The 16,960-nt window shown below is 45.7% G+C and overlaps 1 protein-coding gene across 2 annotated transcripts in view; it reads right to left on the reverse strand.

The window, feature by feature from the left end:
- APBA1 (amyloid beta precursor protein binding family A member 1) overlaps positions 1-13,069 on the reverse strand; it is a 179,017-nt gene extending 165,948 nt beyond the window's left edge. For both annotated transcript variants that reach the window (XM_056523056.1, XM_056523055.1), the window contains exon 1: positions 12,838-13,069. The gene's annotated coding sequence lies outside the window, so the exon portion shown is untranslated. The remainder of the gene's footprint in view (positions 1-12,837) is intronic.
- Positions 13,070-16,960: the final 3,891 nt, after the last annotated feature.

Here is a 16,960-nt window from a genome sequence, read left to right on the forward strand (position 1 = left end):
ACGGGTGTGGAGGTGACTAGTTTATAACTTCATATCCTCACCATCCCTGGGAACAGGAGTGTCCCCCGGGGATGGTGAGGATGAAGATTTTACCCTATATATAACACTTTGCCAAGCGTTATATAAAGTAAAATCTGATGATTGGTTCCCCTTAAATAGGAAAAGTGAGGTGATTCAAACTTTTACAGTGACCCCCCGACTTATGATGGCCCCGACATATGATCATTTCAACATATGATGGCCTCTCAGAGCCCATCGTATGTTGAAGGCAGCATCGACATATGATGCTGCTGTGTGTCGGGGCCATCGTACAAACAGCTATCTTACAGCGCTGACAACTTCAGCAACTGTTGTTTAATGTTCCCCGTTCTGCCTCCTGTTACTCACATGCTGTCCTGCTAACTCATACAGGCTTCCACTGTGAGCTCCGTGTAAGCCCCCCCCCCCCCCCCCCCCCCCCAGTGCAGCCATAGCCAATAGCCTGGAGGATCTCGCTGCAGGCATCCAATGAGCTGCTGGCTGCCCTCCCCTTCCTTTCCTATAGAGCTGTAGTCGGCAGGATCATAATGGAGGACATTCTGTCCCCCCTGAAGGTATTTAAAGAACTGTACAGTACTGTATGCGATGTCACACATCACATACAATACATATACACACACTTTATACCCCATACATCAATGTTTCCCTATCAGTGTGCCTCCAGCTGTTGCAAAACTATAACTCCCAGCATGCCCAGACGGTCAATGGCTGTACATGCATGCTGGGAGTTGTAGTTGTGGAACAGCTGGAGGCACCCTGGTTTGTTAAACACTCCCCATACACTCCACATACAATGGTCATCCCAGAACCTATTAGCAGTTTCCCAAAGAGATATGTATTCAACATACAATGGTTCCGAGGCCCCAGAACCAATTACCATTTTTACATAGACATATGAACTCGACATATGATGGTTTCAACATATGATGGTTCTCCTGGAACCAATTAATATCATATGTTGAGGGACCACTGTATTACTGAAGGGGTTAAATCACATTTATAAACTTTTTTTTTTTTACACTTTTTTTTGTCCCCATAGGGGACTATTTCATGCAATTCCTGAATTGCATACACTGAACAATGCTGTGCCTTAGCATAGCATTGATCAGTGTTATCTGTGCTCGAATGCTTAAGCCTGGATCTCCGGCTTGGAGCAATGGAGCAACGATCAGACGGAGTGAAGGAAGGTAAGCACCATCCCGCTGTCCTCTCAGCTGTTTGGGATGATGCAATTTTACCCCGGTAGTCCTGAACAGCTCCGCTGAGCTAACCGGCAGTGTTTTCTCCCATTTTAGATGCTGCAATCAACTTTGATCGCTGCGTCTAAAGGGTTAATACTGGACATCAGCCCGATCGGCGATATTAGCCGGGGGTCCTGGTTGCTGATAGCAACCGGGACCTGCCGGGTGTGAAGCATGCTCAGCTTCTGAGCGCGCTTCACATAGCGGGAGCCAGCCACGGACGTTAATATACATCCATGGTCGTTAAGGGGTTAACATGCACACCGCATAGTACCATTTAATGTCCAATCACCTCCATTTCATCTTCATTCCTCCATTTCATGTCTATCCCCCCATTTCATATAAATTCCCCCCAATTTCACATTCAATGCCCTCCAATTATAACATTTTGTAAGAAAATTAGTATGCTTAACCCCTTAAGGACCGGAGGTTTTTCCGTTTTTGCATTTTCGTTTTTTGCTCCTTGCCTTTAAAAAATCATAACTCTTTCAAATTTACACCTAAAAATCCATATGATGGCTTATTTTTTGCGCCACCAATTCTACTTTGTAACGACGTCAGTCATTTTGCCCAAAAATCTATGGTGAAGCGGGAAAAAAAATCATTGTGCGACAAAATTGAAAAAAAAAACGCTGTTTTGTAACTTTTGGGGGCTTCCGTTTCTACGTAGTACATTTTTCGGTAAAAATGACACCTGATATGTATTCTGTAGGTCCATACGATTAAAATGATACCCTACTTATATAGGTTTGATTTTGTCGGACTTTTGGAAAAAATCATAACTACATGCAGGAAAATTAATACGTTTAAAATTGTCATCTTCTGACCCCTATAACTTTTTTATTTTTCCGTGTATGGGGCGGTATGAGGGCTCATTTTTTGCGCCGTGATCTGAAGTTTTTAACGGTACCATTTTTGCATTGATAGGACTTATTGATCACTTTTTATTCATTTTTAAATGATATAAAAAGTGACCAAAAATGCACTATTTTGGACTTTGGAATTTTTTTGCGCGCACGCCATTGACCGAGCGGTTTAATTAATGATATATTTTTATAATTCGGACATTTCCGCACGCGGTGATACCACATATGTTTATTTTTATTTTTATTTACACTGTGTTTTTTTTTTTATTGGAAAAGGGGGGTGATTCAAACTTTTAATAGGGGAGGAGTTAAATGATGTTTATTCACTTTTTTTTTTCACTTTTTTTTTGCAGTGTTATAGGTCCCATAGGGACCTATAACACTGCACACACTGATCTTCTATGTTGATCACTGGTTTCTCATAAGAAACCAGTGATCAACGATTCTGCCGCATGACTGCTCATGCCTGAATCTCAGGCACTGAGCAGTCATTCGGCGATCGGACAGCGAGGAGGCAGGAAGGGGCCCTCCCGCTGTCCTGTCAGCTGTTCGGGATGCCGCGATTAGCCGCGGCTATCCCGAACAGCCCGACTGAGCTAGCCGGGAACTTTCACTTTCACTTTTAGCCGCGCGGCTCAGCTTTGAGCGCGCGGCTAAAGGGTTAATAGCGCGCGGCGCCGCGATCAGCGCTGCGCGCTATTAGAGGCGGGTCCCGGCTTCACTATGACGCCGGGCCCGCCATGATATGACGCGGGGTTACTGTGTAACCCCGCGTTATATCAGAAGAGCAGGACCAATGACGTACCGGTACGTCATTGGTCCTTAAGGGGTTAAAGGGTAGCTCCCACCATCTTTCTATTTTTTTGCCTGGTAGTGTGCTCACTACCAGGCAGACTTTCCCAGCAGACACCACGTCATTGATGCCTGTTGGGGCCGACACTTCCGCCCTTAGTTGAGCTATACAGGGTGCCTCCAGCTGTTTCCCCGTCTACAACTCCCAGCTTGCCCTGACATCTATTGGCTGTCAGGGCATGCTGGCAGTTGTAGTTGTGAAACAGCTGGAGGCACCCTGTGTTGAAAATAATAGGTCAATAAGTTAGGGCCACACTACCCTGTACCCCCCCCCCCCCCCCCCCCGCCCGGTGCTAAAACCCTGAACCCCGCTCTCCCCCAACCCCTGTTTAAAACCACGATTCCCCCCCCCTAAACATGCATACATACTGCGGCGTGCAGGGGCAGTGTGGGAGGAGTGGCCTCCCAACATGTGCGGGAGGAGTGGCCTCCCAACCAGTGGCCAGGGAGGCAATGCGCTCGCTCCCACCTGTCTGACTGAAAGGCAGGGAGCGAGCGCAGGCTGAATGAATTCAGGGGTGACGTCACGCCAGCCTGCAGCCGGCCACTAGGAGAGAGACCCCTGGCCGGTTTTCAAACGTCATTTAAATCATTTTAAGGGTGCGTTCACACTATTGAATCTCCTCTCGCTGAATTCCGTGAGCGGAGATTCCACCTGGCGGCCTCCGCCGAAGATGCTAGGCACTAGGGCCGCGGGGCACTGAGCAGTCACCATTGACGGCTATGCAGTGCTTGCGGAATTCGTGCAAAGAATGAACATGTTCTTTCTTTGCGCGAAACAATTTCAGCGGCGGAGACCCATTCACACTAATGTTAAGTTCACACGGTGGAATTCCACTCGCAGAGTTCCGCTCGTGGAATTCCGCGAGAATTCTGTAGTGTGAACGTACCCTAATAAAAAAAAAAATAATGAAAATATATTAGAGATATGTTGTAGTACATATGTACTACAACATATCAAAAAAAAAAGTTGATGACCGTGCCCATTTAAAAGTGTCCTTTTCTGACTTCTAAAACATTTGAATTTATTTGGATACAGGGTTATTTAAGGAGTTATCCTTGCGCTGTGATCTGTAGTTTTTATCGGTACCCTCTTACTTGTTATTAAACTTTTTGATCACTTATTTTTTCTTTTTCTGATGTGAAGTGATTAGGAAGTTTTTTAATTTTTCTTACATTCACGCTATTCACGGTGAAGTTTCATCAACGTTATATTAGTTCGGACATTTCCACACATGATGATATGTGTTTATGTTTGTTTATATTATTTTTAAAAATAAAGGGGGTGATTGCAAACAATGTTCAATGCTGCTGAAGCAGCCTGGAGGCGCACAATAAGGAGCGGAAAGCACAGAGGAAGGTAAGGCTGCTTTCACACTGTAAAATTCATCCATTAAAAGATCCGTTATAAAGGTCCGTTAGAAAAGCTTTAAAAACGGATGTTAAACGTCCGTTACAAAATCCCATTCAAGTCTATGGGATTTTTTTATTATCCGTTATGACCCGTTATGGCCTGTCATGAATAACAGACGTTAATTGTGACGGAAGAAAAAACGGCACATGCACTAATTTTTCTTTCGGATAAATTAAAGGGCTATTCCAGGAATTTTTTTGTTTCACTATGCTACAGGGTCTGTAAAGTTAGTGTAGTTCATAATATAGTGTCTGTACCTGTGTGTGACGGTTTTCTCACAATTCTTCTGTGATTTTCACCCCAGTATCTATTTTTAACAGCATACAAAATAACTGTTGTCTCAGATTTTTCCCAGGTTGCAATGCAGCCGAGACCTGACTCACTAGTCAGCTGATGACAGGGAGCCTGTCTGCTTCAATGGGTGGGAGAGAGATCAATCTGCAACTATTGCAACAGCTGTAGGCACCCTGATTTAAAACCACAGGTCATTGAATGGATGCAGCTCATTTATGTTTCAATGGGTGGGGTGGCTGATGTGTGGGAGGGAGGAAAATGGAATTGTGGGATTAGTAGTCAAAAAAAGAAAAGTCAAACAGGAAATACCAGTTAACAAAAAGCTAGCCGCAGTGTTATGGTAATCTCACAACATAGCCATTTAGCCCGAAGACAAGTGCAGATCCTTCCTAAGCATGTCCATTACTGTCTGCCAGGTACATACTAAACATACTAAAATCACCTTATGGTGGATAACCCCTTTAACGGCCGTAATTTTTAACATTGAAGTCTATGGAAAACGGATGAGCCTTTATGTCATCCGATTGCACCTGTTTTATAATATTCGTTATTACTTCTGAGCATGCTCAGAAGAGGTGAAATCAGCAGACTCCTGCAGTGCTGAGGGACTACTAGTACTCCCATCATGGAACAGACTTGTGGGAGTCTGTCGGTGGCTGGGGAGGCTACATTAGTTCTCTGTTCCATGATGGGGGTTGTAGTACAGAGGCTGAGAGATAGATCGCACCAGGTCTCAGAAGTGAGATGCGATTAGAAGTTATTAAACAGGAGAGCGGGCGGCATGCTTCACTCCCCTGCGATGTATTTTCATTTTTAAATTCTCCGCCGGGAGCCCTGAATTGTCGTACTGAGGAGCAATTCAGGGCTCCCGGCGGGGTTTTCAAATAGAAGCGCTGCAGTGGGGAAAGATATATTGAATCGCTGGGGGGTATATATCTGTCCCTTGCAGCACTTCTATATATCTTGTCCCCCACAGCGCATTTATATATGTTCCCTCCTAAGTGCTATCATAAGCCCCCGGCAGCGCTATGAATGAAAAGTATTCTACAGCAGCGCATCTGGCCGGCGCGATGTGCTGCTGAAAGAATACTTGTCATTCATAGTGCTGCTGCGGCATCTGTATATAGATGCCCTGCAGGGGTCAGACATATATCCACATGTCTGGCCCCCACAGTGTTTCTATAATCAAATGTCTTGGCAGCGCTTCGAATGAAAAGTATTCTACAGCAGCGCATCTGGCCGGCACGATGTGCTGCTGAAAAATACTTTTCATTCATAGCGCTGCCGGGGGCTTATGATAGCACTTCGGAGGGAACATATATAAATGCTGCGCTGCGGGGGGTACATATATAAATGCGCTGCGGGGGACAAGAAATATAGAAGCGCTGTGGGGGCAAGATATATACCCCCCAGCAATTCTATATATCTTTCCCCACCACAGAGCTTCTATTTGAAAACCTCACTGGGAGCCCTGAATGGCTCCTCAGTGCCGGCCATTCAGGGCTTCCGGCGGGGAATTTAAAAATGAAAGAAAATACATCGTACATCACAGGGGAGTGCAGTATGCCGTCCGTTCCCCTGTTTAATAACTTCTAATCGCATCAGGTCTCAGAAGTGAGACCCGATGCGATCAATCTCTCAGCCTCTGTACTACAACCCACATCATGGAACAGAGTCAGTTCCATGATGGGGGTAGTACAGATACCAATGTAGCCTCCCCAGCCACCGGCAAACTCACGCAGCCAGGGAACTACTACTCCCATCATGGATAGAAGGATAGAAGTCTGTTCCATGATGGGAGTAGTAGTATTCCCGGATGTGGGAGTCTATAGGCAGAGGTGTTAAAACAGCCATACAGGAGGGATGTTATAACAGGTCTTAACAGATGAATATTTATTCAGCCATTAGCACCCGTTATTTCATCCGTTATAATACATTCGTTTTTACACAGAATGCTTATAGTGTGAAAGGAGCCTAAGGGTCCTTCGGCCTTCTGTCAACTGATTGAGAAATGAGATCACTCCACGGAGGTCCCAATCAACCCCACGACCCCCATCCCCCAAACCCACCGACACCAATAATTTGCACTTTTAGATACCACAATCGGTCACATGTCATTAACGAGTTAATAAATCGCAGCATTTTGCTGCACATAATCGTACAGGGATAGATTGCAATCGGATTTTGATAAATCGTGTAGCCCTAATCTTTACTTAAAATAATAAATTTAAAAATATACTTAGACTGAGTTCACACTGTTTGATGTTTAACTTTGCTGGATGCAATCGAACAGACTAAGGTACCAGTGAAAAGTGGACAAACTGAAACACTTTGTTTTTCTATATTAAACCATGGTTTTAAATGTTTACAGTTAAGTAGGTTTCTATCCACTCTAATAGGTTTCTATCCACTTAATGGTCTATCCACACATACAGTATTCTGCGCAGATTTAATGCGCAAGATTTTCTGCTGCAGATTTCAATGTAAACTGAACACAGCTTGAAATCCTGCGCATTAAATCTGTGCATAATACTGTACGTGTGAATAGACCTTAAGAGTATAAATTGTGTATGTGACACATAAACATAAGACACTAGGTAAACTCAGCCTTACCTGTAGAATCCTTCAGTGCTTCCTTGTTGCCACTGATTAGGTCCTCCACTGGATCTCTGTTTACAAGTCTGTGTGATGACATTTCGCCCAATGGCTTGATACATTGCATCAGAAGGCCAACCAGTCATGGTCTGATAAGGTAACTGCATTGTGGTCTGTATGTTCCTGTAGTAATCTGTGTTTAGCTGGCCTACATATACATATGAAATGGTTAGAATGTGATGTTTAGAGATGCAATGGGTGACTTGAAGGCCATGTTCACACATCGGAATTTTCAGAGAAGGAGATGTTTGCTATGGGGATTTGTTCCTACTCTGGAGCTCAGTTGAATTCAACGGGATTCTGCTACGCTGTGCACACGGTTATTACCGGCACAGAAATTCCGTTTTCCTTGCCGCAGAAGGACTGAACCTGTTTATTCTTTTTGAGGCCCTCACACGGAATGTGTGCGATCCACAGTTTGCGGCATGTCCATATGGAGATTTTCCAAGCGGACATTCACTCTTGATCACATTTGAGATGTTTCTATACCTTGACTGGAGTCACCTATGGTTAATTCAGATCACAGGGCTGCATCTTCCCTGATTACTGTATGGCCAGTCTCTAAGGTCTCACAGCTGAAAACACATATCTGAGCTAAAACCAAGCCATGAGAAGGAAGAAACTGCCCGTAGAGCTCAAAAACAGCATTGTATTAAGATTTTCTTAATATTTTCATATTATGAAATGAATCCTCTTCTGACAGGGACCAGACAAACATAAATCAGGGGTGCAGGGGGCAGAGAGGAATGAGGGAAACAAATCAGTTACTGCTCAACGGAACAAGTCCACACCAGATCTGTGGAGTAAGCTATGGTTGATGGGTAATACAGTACATGAAAACAAAAAGTTCTTTTGGCTCACCTCCTCCACGGTCTGCACGGACTTCAAGCCTGGCCTGGCTTCATACGTATCAGCAATGGAAGAAAGATGTAGTCCAGCAGTACCTTAAAATGTTGAATCTTTATTCTTGTCTTTAAAATGTAGAGCACACTCCAAACACCATCATCATGCCGGCATGGTGATGGTGTTTGGAGTGTGCTCTACATTTTAAAGACAAGAATAAAGATTCAACATTTTAAGGTACTGCTGGACTACATCTTTCTTCCATTGCTGATGGGTAATACACATTTATTTTACTCTCGTATGTATGGGAAAAAGTGGATAAAAAGTGACCACTGGTTTCCACAACAAGAACCAGATGTTGACACTTATGTACTAATCCGTGTTTCTTTTTTTTAAATATTTCCATGAATGCGATTTTCGGATGTTGGGGACTTTTAGCGTATTGTACCAAAATAAGAGGTTTCACTTATGTAGTAACTTCTCTTCTAGAAGTGAAAGATCACAGGGGAAAAGTCACCAAAAACAAGAAAATATAAAAGGAGATATATCATGCACAAAAACGTATCCCCTATCTGCAGTTTTAGATCGCGGGGGGGGGGGGGGGGGGGGGGGTCTGACCACGTTGGGGCCCCGGCCCTCTTCAGGCTTGTCGACCCACACACAAAGCAGCGGCCGACACGCCCCCTCCATGAATCTCTATGGGAGAGCCATTTGGCCATCTTCAGCTCTCCCACAGAGATATGTGGAGGGGGTGTGTTGGCCGCCACTACGTGCAAGGGTCAACGCGCTCCATTCCTCAGGAGAATCGGGGCCCCATACAGGAGATTGCAGGAGGTCCCAGTGGTCATAACCCCTGCTATCCTAAACTTATCCCCTGTGGATAGGGGATACGTTTTTATTCATGATACTTCTCCTTTAATAAATGACTTGAAAAAATTGAAAGTCACACCCACATTTGGATGAATAGATGATTTTATCTTAAAAAAAAAAAAAAACTTTGGCGCATGTTTGCCGCACAACATTAATAAATAGAGATAAATGCGTTTCCCAATCCTTTTTTTTTTCTAAATACAATTCATACAGAAGTCCAATAGAACTGCACAGACTACGTTGCATGCTCACGCAATAGAATTTACAAGCAGAATCCTCCGCCAAAAGAATTGACATGATAATTCTTTCGGCGTAATCGCCCCAGAAATGCATTGCCGTCTATGGATACAGCAAATTTGCAATATCCAAATTAGCAGAATGTCTGCCCATCCACCAAGTATACAACAATTTTTCACTGTGTAAACATACCCTAATGAATTGATTACTACAATGGAAGCCTCAAGCATTCACTGGAGTCTCCCTTTCCCTCCTTTGGATAGGGAATAAGTGTTTCTGCACCAGAGTACTCCTTTAAGGTTACAAAAACTGTACTGTGCATCGCTGCTCAGCCAATCGCTGACTGGGGTAGGACAATTCTGCGGCCAGTGATTAGCTGAGCGACGATGTGATGTGGGGTCTGCGGCTCCAGAAAGTGTTGCGGCGGCTGGGACCAGGTGTCGATGCCAAAGGGTACGAGGGAGCGAGAAAGGTAGTTAAAAGCTTGTTATGTTTTATTATGCAGCCTGGGCACATAGGTTAAATAAAAAATGTTCACTGCCCATACACTTTACACTTAAGTCAACATAACCAGGGTTTAGTCTACTTTCTTAGGTATATGCGGGTATGCTCTCTCACCAACACATGATGGAGAGATTTATCAAAACCTGTCCAGGGAAAAAGTTGCCCATAGCAACCAATTAGATCGCTTCTTTCATTTTGCAAAAGCCCTGTTAAAAATTAAAGTAATCTGATTGGTTGCTATGGGCAACTGGGCAACTTTTCCTTTGCACAAGTTTTGATAAATCTCCCCCATGATGTACAGCTGCGAGTTAGTAAAAATCTGCATCTTAATATAAGGTAATGGTGACCTTAGATTTACAAAATGCATATCTATAGGTAAAACCCACCTCATTTCCACAACAAGTGAAGTGTGACAAAAATAATGGTGAATTCAGATGAGTTGCTAATGGTAGAAAGCAATGAGGGAGCGCTGCTGTATGACGCACGCATTTATAATAAGATTACCGTAGCTGCCCGCTGCATCTTTATTATATCACTAGCGGAATTTAGGACCTGTCAGAGATGGAAATCTTCATTCATTTTATACGCCACTATTCCTAGACAACACTTTCCATAATTCCTCTCACCTTCTGTTTCACTGGCAGTAGATGTTTGTTTTACAGTATTTGTCACTTTGTATGTTTATTGCTGCTTGTGTTTATATACAGCCCAGGAATATGGTAATGTCATATAAATAAAGGTTATTATTAGGTGTCAATGAGAGAAATCTATAGAAGCAAAATAGTACACTCAGTCTACTGTATGTCTGAGGTAAAGAATGAGATAAGGACAATAGGATACATGGTACAGATAGGGGAATGTAAGGGGACTATATCCATATAGCTGATATGTGAAAATTAAGCAGCTGACATAGTCGAACTATAACTATACATCATATTTCAGCATTACATTCATCGTATGCTTGGGGAAATTCTGATGATGACACATAGATGTTGGTATACAATGTTTTCAACACCAATGAACAGTAGAGTAAATACCTTTTTCTAGTACATAGGGGTCACAAAAGAAAAACACACAAACGTATACGTTTTGCTACAGTAGAAGTCAATGATAACTGTATAGGCATATACACGCCAGACGCAATGCCCGAATGTGAACAGAGATTATTATTATTATAATGGGACAACAAGAAAAGTAAGAGCACCATACAGTGTACAATGGTGGTGATTGTGAGGTAGGGTCAGGGCTTATAGTGTTACATCTAGGCTACTGCAGTCCAGGTTTGTCTATCTATCAATTCAGTTTGTTAATCTATCAATTCATTCATTCGTCACATATCTATCCACTTCACATGTATCTATCGCAAATCTATTTTACAATATATATCTCATATCCATCTACCTCATATCTATTTTACTCTGTATATATATATATATATATATATATATATATATATGTTATATCCATCTACCTCATATCTATTTTACTCTGTATATATATATATATATATATATATATATATATGTTATATCCATCTACCTCATATCTATTTTACTGTGTGTATATATATATATATATATATATATATATATATTATCCATCTACCTCATATCTATCTGTCATATCTACTTCAAATCTATTTTACAATATATATCTCATATCTATCCACCTCATATCTATCGCCGACCTATATATATATATATATATATATATATATATATATATATATATATACACACACATACATACACACATCATATCCATCTATCTCATATCTATCTATCATATCTATTTCAAGTCTATTTTACAATATATATCTCATATCTATCCACCTCATATCTATCGCAGATCTATTTTACAGTATATATATATATATATATATATATATAATATCCATCTACCTCATATCTATCGTAGATCTATTTTACAGTATATATATATATATATATATATATATATATATATATAATATCCATCTACCTCATATCTGTCGTAGATCTATTTTACAGTATATATCATATCCATCTACCTATTTGTCATATCTACTTCAAATCTATTTTACAATATATATCTCATATCTATCTTTATATTTGATCTCAAGTGTCAGGCTATCTGTCCCATTTGCAGGATACCCCTGCAAGACATCTGTGATTCCTGGCAGTGCCATGCTCGGCTTATTACTACAGAGTTGGCTCTGTACAGTCACAATTAAAGGGACTGGCATAACTGACTTGGCACTTAGTGACTGTAATACTAGCACAACCTAGAAACCTTAGGTTACCATACCAGTGTTTCCCAAGCAGGGTGCCTCAAGCTATTGCAAAACTACAACTCCCAGCATGCCCGGACAGCCAACGGCTGTCCGGGCATGCTGAGAGTTGTAGTCTTGCAACAGCTGGGGGCCCCATGCTTGGGAAACCCTGTACCATACACTTAGTAACTAGAATGCATGATCTAGAAATCTCAGGTACCATACAGTATTCATGTCTGCCATTATGCATATGGCCACATCCATGCCTATGTATGTCAAAGAGATGCCACAACACATGCCTATACATCACAATGAGTGCCAGCCTCCTGCCATGTGCTCATCCAGCTCAATTACAGACTGCCCCTCCCCTCCAGTCCAGCACTAGCACTAATCACAGCAGGGCTGCTATCCACACACCTTGGGGACAGGCGGGTACGGGGGCACTATGATTTACCCTCTAGGCACCACCTCTGCCATGTAGTGTATATACTTCTGACAGACAGGCCTCTCATGTGTTATTAGGAAGCTGCCCACCACCGCATCCCTCCCTCAGTGCCCACAGTGGTGCTAGGGTAAGTATATGGTATGGATAAGCAGCAGATGCTGCACCCACCTACAGTCCGCATCCCAGCCCAGATCCCTGGGGCAGCCCGTGCCCATTAGGCCATCTGCTCCTCCAGCAGTCAGCCCTATCCTGCAGCGCCCGCCTGGCAGTCCACACCTCTCTCCTAGAAGGTGCATACATGACCACTGCCCAGATCCTTCACTTACCCACAAAGCCCTGGATGGAGGCTCCTCAGGGATCTCTGGGCCGGAGTAAATCACAGAGCTGATGGCGGTGGGCATCACCCTGCGGGCAGCACAGGGGGTGTTAGCAGCAGAGCCGGTGACAGCTCGGAGACTGAGGGCTGAGGGCAGCAGCAGCAGCAGCTCTCACATCTGATTCCACCATCTTTCACCTCCTCCTCCTTCTCTTCTGCAGCCAGCAGCAGCCCCGGCTGAGTGCTCCGCCTCCCTCCTGGTGACATCAGTACACAGCACAGCCTAGCCTGGGCACTCCCAGCTCTACCTATGGGAGAGCTCCACGGGCTGGCATTGTCCTGCTGTGCATCTATCTGCCCAGTGCTGAACATGGGGAACCTCCACTGCTGTCAAGACCTGGGGAGACGGCACACTGTGCACGGGGAACTAACTTTATGCCAGTGTTTCCCAACCAGGGTGCCTCCAGCTGTTGCAAAACGACAACTCCCAGCATGCCCAGACAGCCAAGGGCTGTCCGGACATGCTGGGAGTTGTAGTTTTGCAACAGCTGGGGCACCCAAGTTGGGAAACATTGCCTTATGCCATGCTACCAGAGTACATCACTGTGCTACCCATATGGCATAAACTTTATGCCACTGTTTCCCAACCAGAGAGCCTCCAGCTGTTGCAATACTACAACTCCCAGCATGCCCAGACAGCCGAGGGCTGTCCGGACATTGCGACAGCTGGGGGCACCCAAGTTGGGAAACACTGCTTCATGCCATGCTGACCCGGTTACTTAACTGTGCTACCCATATGCCATAAGAGTATGGTGGTCCCTCAAGTAACAATAGTTGTGGTGGCCCAGTACAGGAGTTGCACCCTTGTACCCTAGCTGCCCTGTCAGGCAGCCTCCATACAGTGTCCCATGGGCCATCCGCACCTGTTCCCCTTGTTCCTGTGCTTCTATGCCTATGTTATGCTGTGTCTGGTGTTTTTTTTTGGAAGCGCCCCCTAGTGTCTCTGGGGTCCCTTACCTTAGCTACGGCCGACAGGCGGATCATGAGCCTCTGCTATCTGGGAGCTTGGGTACATGTCTGCGGCAGTGCCTCCACGCAGTGGAGTCCCACTGGGAACATGATTGGTACAATGAGATTGACACATCCTAATGTGAACTAACTTTATATAGTAAGTAGCAAATGAACAACATACATAGGATAATACAATAGTGTAACACAGATAGGAATGCAATGTGGATTTTCCTCACCCACCCACTAGCACACCTGCGGCCCACCCCCTTATCCTCGTCCTTATAGCCGTTGGTGCACATAGGAGTGTTGGGGCCCTTATAAGTCCTGCTCGGCAGTGTCACTGAAGCAGCCTGCGCTGTGTAATATCCGCCACTGGACCTCAGAGTCTTGACTTTGAGTAAGGAGACAGATGACCTGTAGTGGAACAGGGAAAAGGCTTTAGGCTTACCCTCACAACACAGGGCCGGATTGTCCCACCGGGATACCCTGGGGCCGCTCACCCTGGGGCCGGCAGTGACGGCCTGTGCTCAGTCCCCGACCTGACACTTTCTTATAGATCGGAGCGCGGTCGGGCTGACCATGCACACTTGCATACAAGGGCCTGATACTAGTATCAGGACCTTGTATGCAGCCAGGGCTGCCGTTAGGGGGGGTACAGCCAGTACTCCAGTATGGGGCCCGGGCCCCCGCTGCACCCCCATGCAGATGCCGCCGCAGAAGCAGGGGATCGCTGTATACACAGCAGTCTCCTGCTTCCATGGCCGGTCCAGGACGCATTGAACTATAAGCGCGTCTGTATAGTTCAATGCGGCGCTCGGGCTTGGCTGATTGACAGAGCGAAAAGCCATTGGCTCCTCGCCCTGTCAATCACTCTTGTGGGCCGCCCACATTGTGCAGGCGCCGACAAGAGGCCCGGGCTTCCGTCCTCTGCGCTCCGGCACATGAATGACGTCATCATCATGTGCCAGTGCATTGCAATAGAATGAGATTTGCCTTCGGATTAGATGCTCCGCCTCCATCACATCCTATTGGCTCACACTTGTCACGTGACATATTTAACCGTCACGCATCGACGCGCACAGCAGTCTCAGTTTGGCTATCACAGGGAGAGGATCTCCTCTCCCTGTGATAGCTGAAGCTGCACGGAGCTGCACTGAGCACTCATGGCCTTAGCCCTACACTATTTGCGTAGTACTACTTTACCTGCGCCTGATGCTCTACTGTATGTTCCCAGCTCCCTGAGAGTTAACGGGGGATGGGGAGTAGAGCTGCGGGCGTGGGTGTAGTAAGCGCTCGCGGGGAGGCACGCTGATGACAGCGCTATCGGGCATAGGGGTACCGATAGCGCTGTGGATCTATCGCGCTCGCTGGGAGGCAAAGGTGATGACAACGCTATCGGGCATAGGGGTACCCATAGCGCTGTTGATTGATAGCGCTGGCGGGAGGCACACTGACAGCGCTATCAGGCATAGGGATCCCGATAGAGCTGTGGATCTATCGCGCTTGGTGGGAGGCAAAGGTGATGACAGTGTTATCGGGCATAGGGGTCCCGATAGCGCTGTTGATTGATAGCGCTGGCGGGAGGCACGCTGATAGCGCTATCGGGCATTGGGATCCCGATAGCACTGTGGATCTATCACACTCGCGGGGAGGGACGCTGATGACAGCGCTATCGGGCATAGGGATCCCGATAGCGCTGTAGATCTATGAAAAAGTAAATGTAATAAAAGAGTAAATGTATGAGCCATATGAGCTGAGTAAATGTATGAGCTTCTGTGGCCCGATTCCGCTCTCGGAATCGGGCCACAGAGCCCATGTGAGCTCCATGCAGCTTCATTAAATATGTCACGTGACAAGTGTGAGCCAATAGGATGTGATGGATGCGGAGCATCTCATCCGAAGGCAAATCTCATTCTATTGCAATGCACCGGATCACAGACTGGTGAAGAAGACAGAAGAGAAGAGGCCATGGATCGCGCGGGAGCCAGGTAAATATGTTTTATTTTCTTCTATTCCTTCCTAAGGGGGTTAATTATAATGACCTAAAGGGGGCACTGTTGGCTATCGCTACCTAAAGGGGGCACTGTTGGCTATCACTATCTAAAGGGGGCACTGCTGGCTATCGCTACCTAAAGGGGGCACTGCTGGCTATCACTATCTAAAGGGGGCACTGCTGGCTATCACTACCTAAAGGGGGCACTGCTGGCTATCACTATCTAAAGGGGGCACTGCTGGCTATCATTACCTAAAGGGGGCACTGCTTGCTATCACTACCTAAAGGGGGCACTGCTTGCTATCACTATCTAAAGGGGGCACTGCTGGCTATCACTATCTAAAGGGGGCACTGCTGGCTATCACTATCTAAAGGGGGCAATGCTGGCTATCACTACCTAAAGGGGGCACTGCTGGCTATCACTACCTAAAGGGGGCACTCCTGGCTATCACTACCTAAAGGGGGCACTGCTGGCTATCACTACCTAAAGGGGGCACTGCTGGGTATCACTACCTAAAGGGGGCACTGCTGGCTATCACTAACTAAAGGGGGCACTGCTGGCTATCACTATCTAAAGGGGGCACTGCTGGCTATCATTACCTAAAGGGGGCACTGCTTGCTATCACTACCTAAAGGGGGCACTGCTTGCTATCACTATCTAAAGGGGGCACTGCTGGCTATCACTATCTAAAGGGGGCACTGCTGGCTATCACTATCTAAAGGGGGCAATGCTGGCTATCACTACCTAAAGGGGGCACTGCTGGCTATCACTATCTAAAGGGGGCACTGCTGGCTATCACTACCTAAAGGGGGTGTGAGGTGGTTTTTTGCGCCCCCGTAGATCCATGCGTCCGCTCCTCCCCCAGCTCTCCGAACATTTCCGAAGCTAGAACTGGGGGAGGGCAGAGCAAGGGAAGGGAGGAGGTTCACGCCCCCTCCCTCATCTCCCCTCCCTGAGCTCGGCTGGACGCAGATCTCTATGGCACGCCCCCTCCCTGAGGACATAGATCGCCACGGCAGGTCCCCTCCCTCATCTCCCCGAGCTGAGGACGTAGAGCAGTGCTCCCAATGAGCTCTATGTGTAAAGGGGGACATACTGTACGGGCTAAAGGTGACATACTGCACGGGC

This window comes from Hyla sarda, chromosome 1 (genome assembly GCF_029499605.1).
Source record: "Hyla sarda isolate aHylSar1 chromosome 1, aHylSar1.hap1, whole genome shotgun sequence".
Taxonomy (NCBI): Eukaryota; Metazoa; Chordata; class Amphibia; order Anura; family Hylidae; genus Hyla; species Hyla sarda.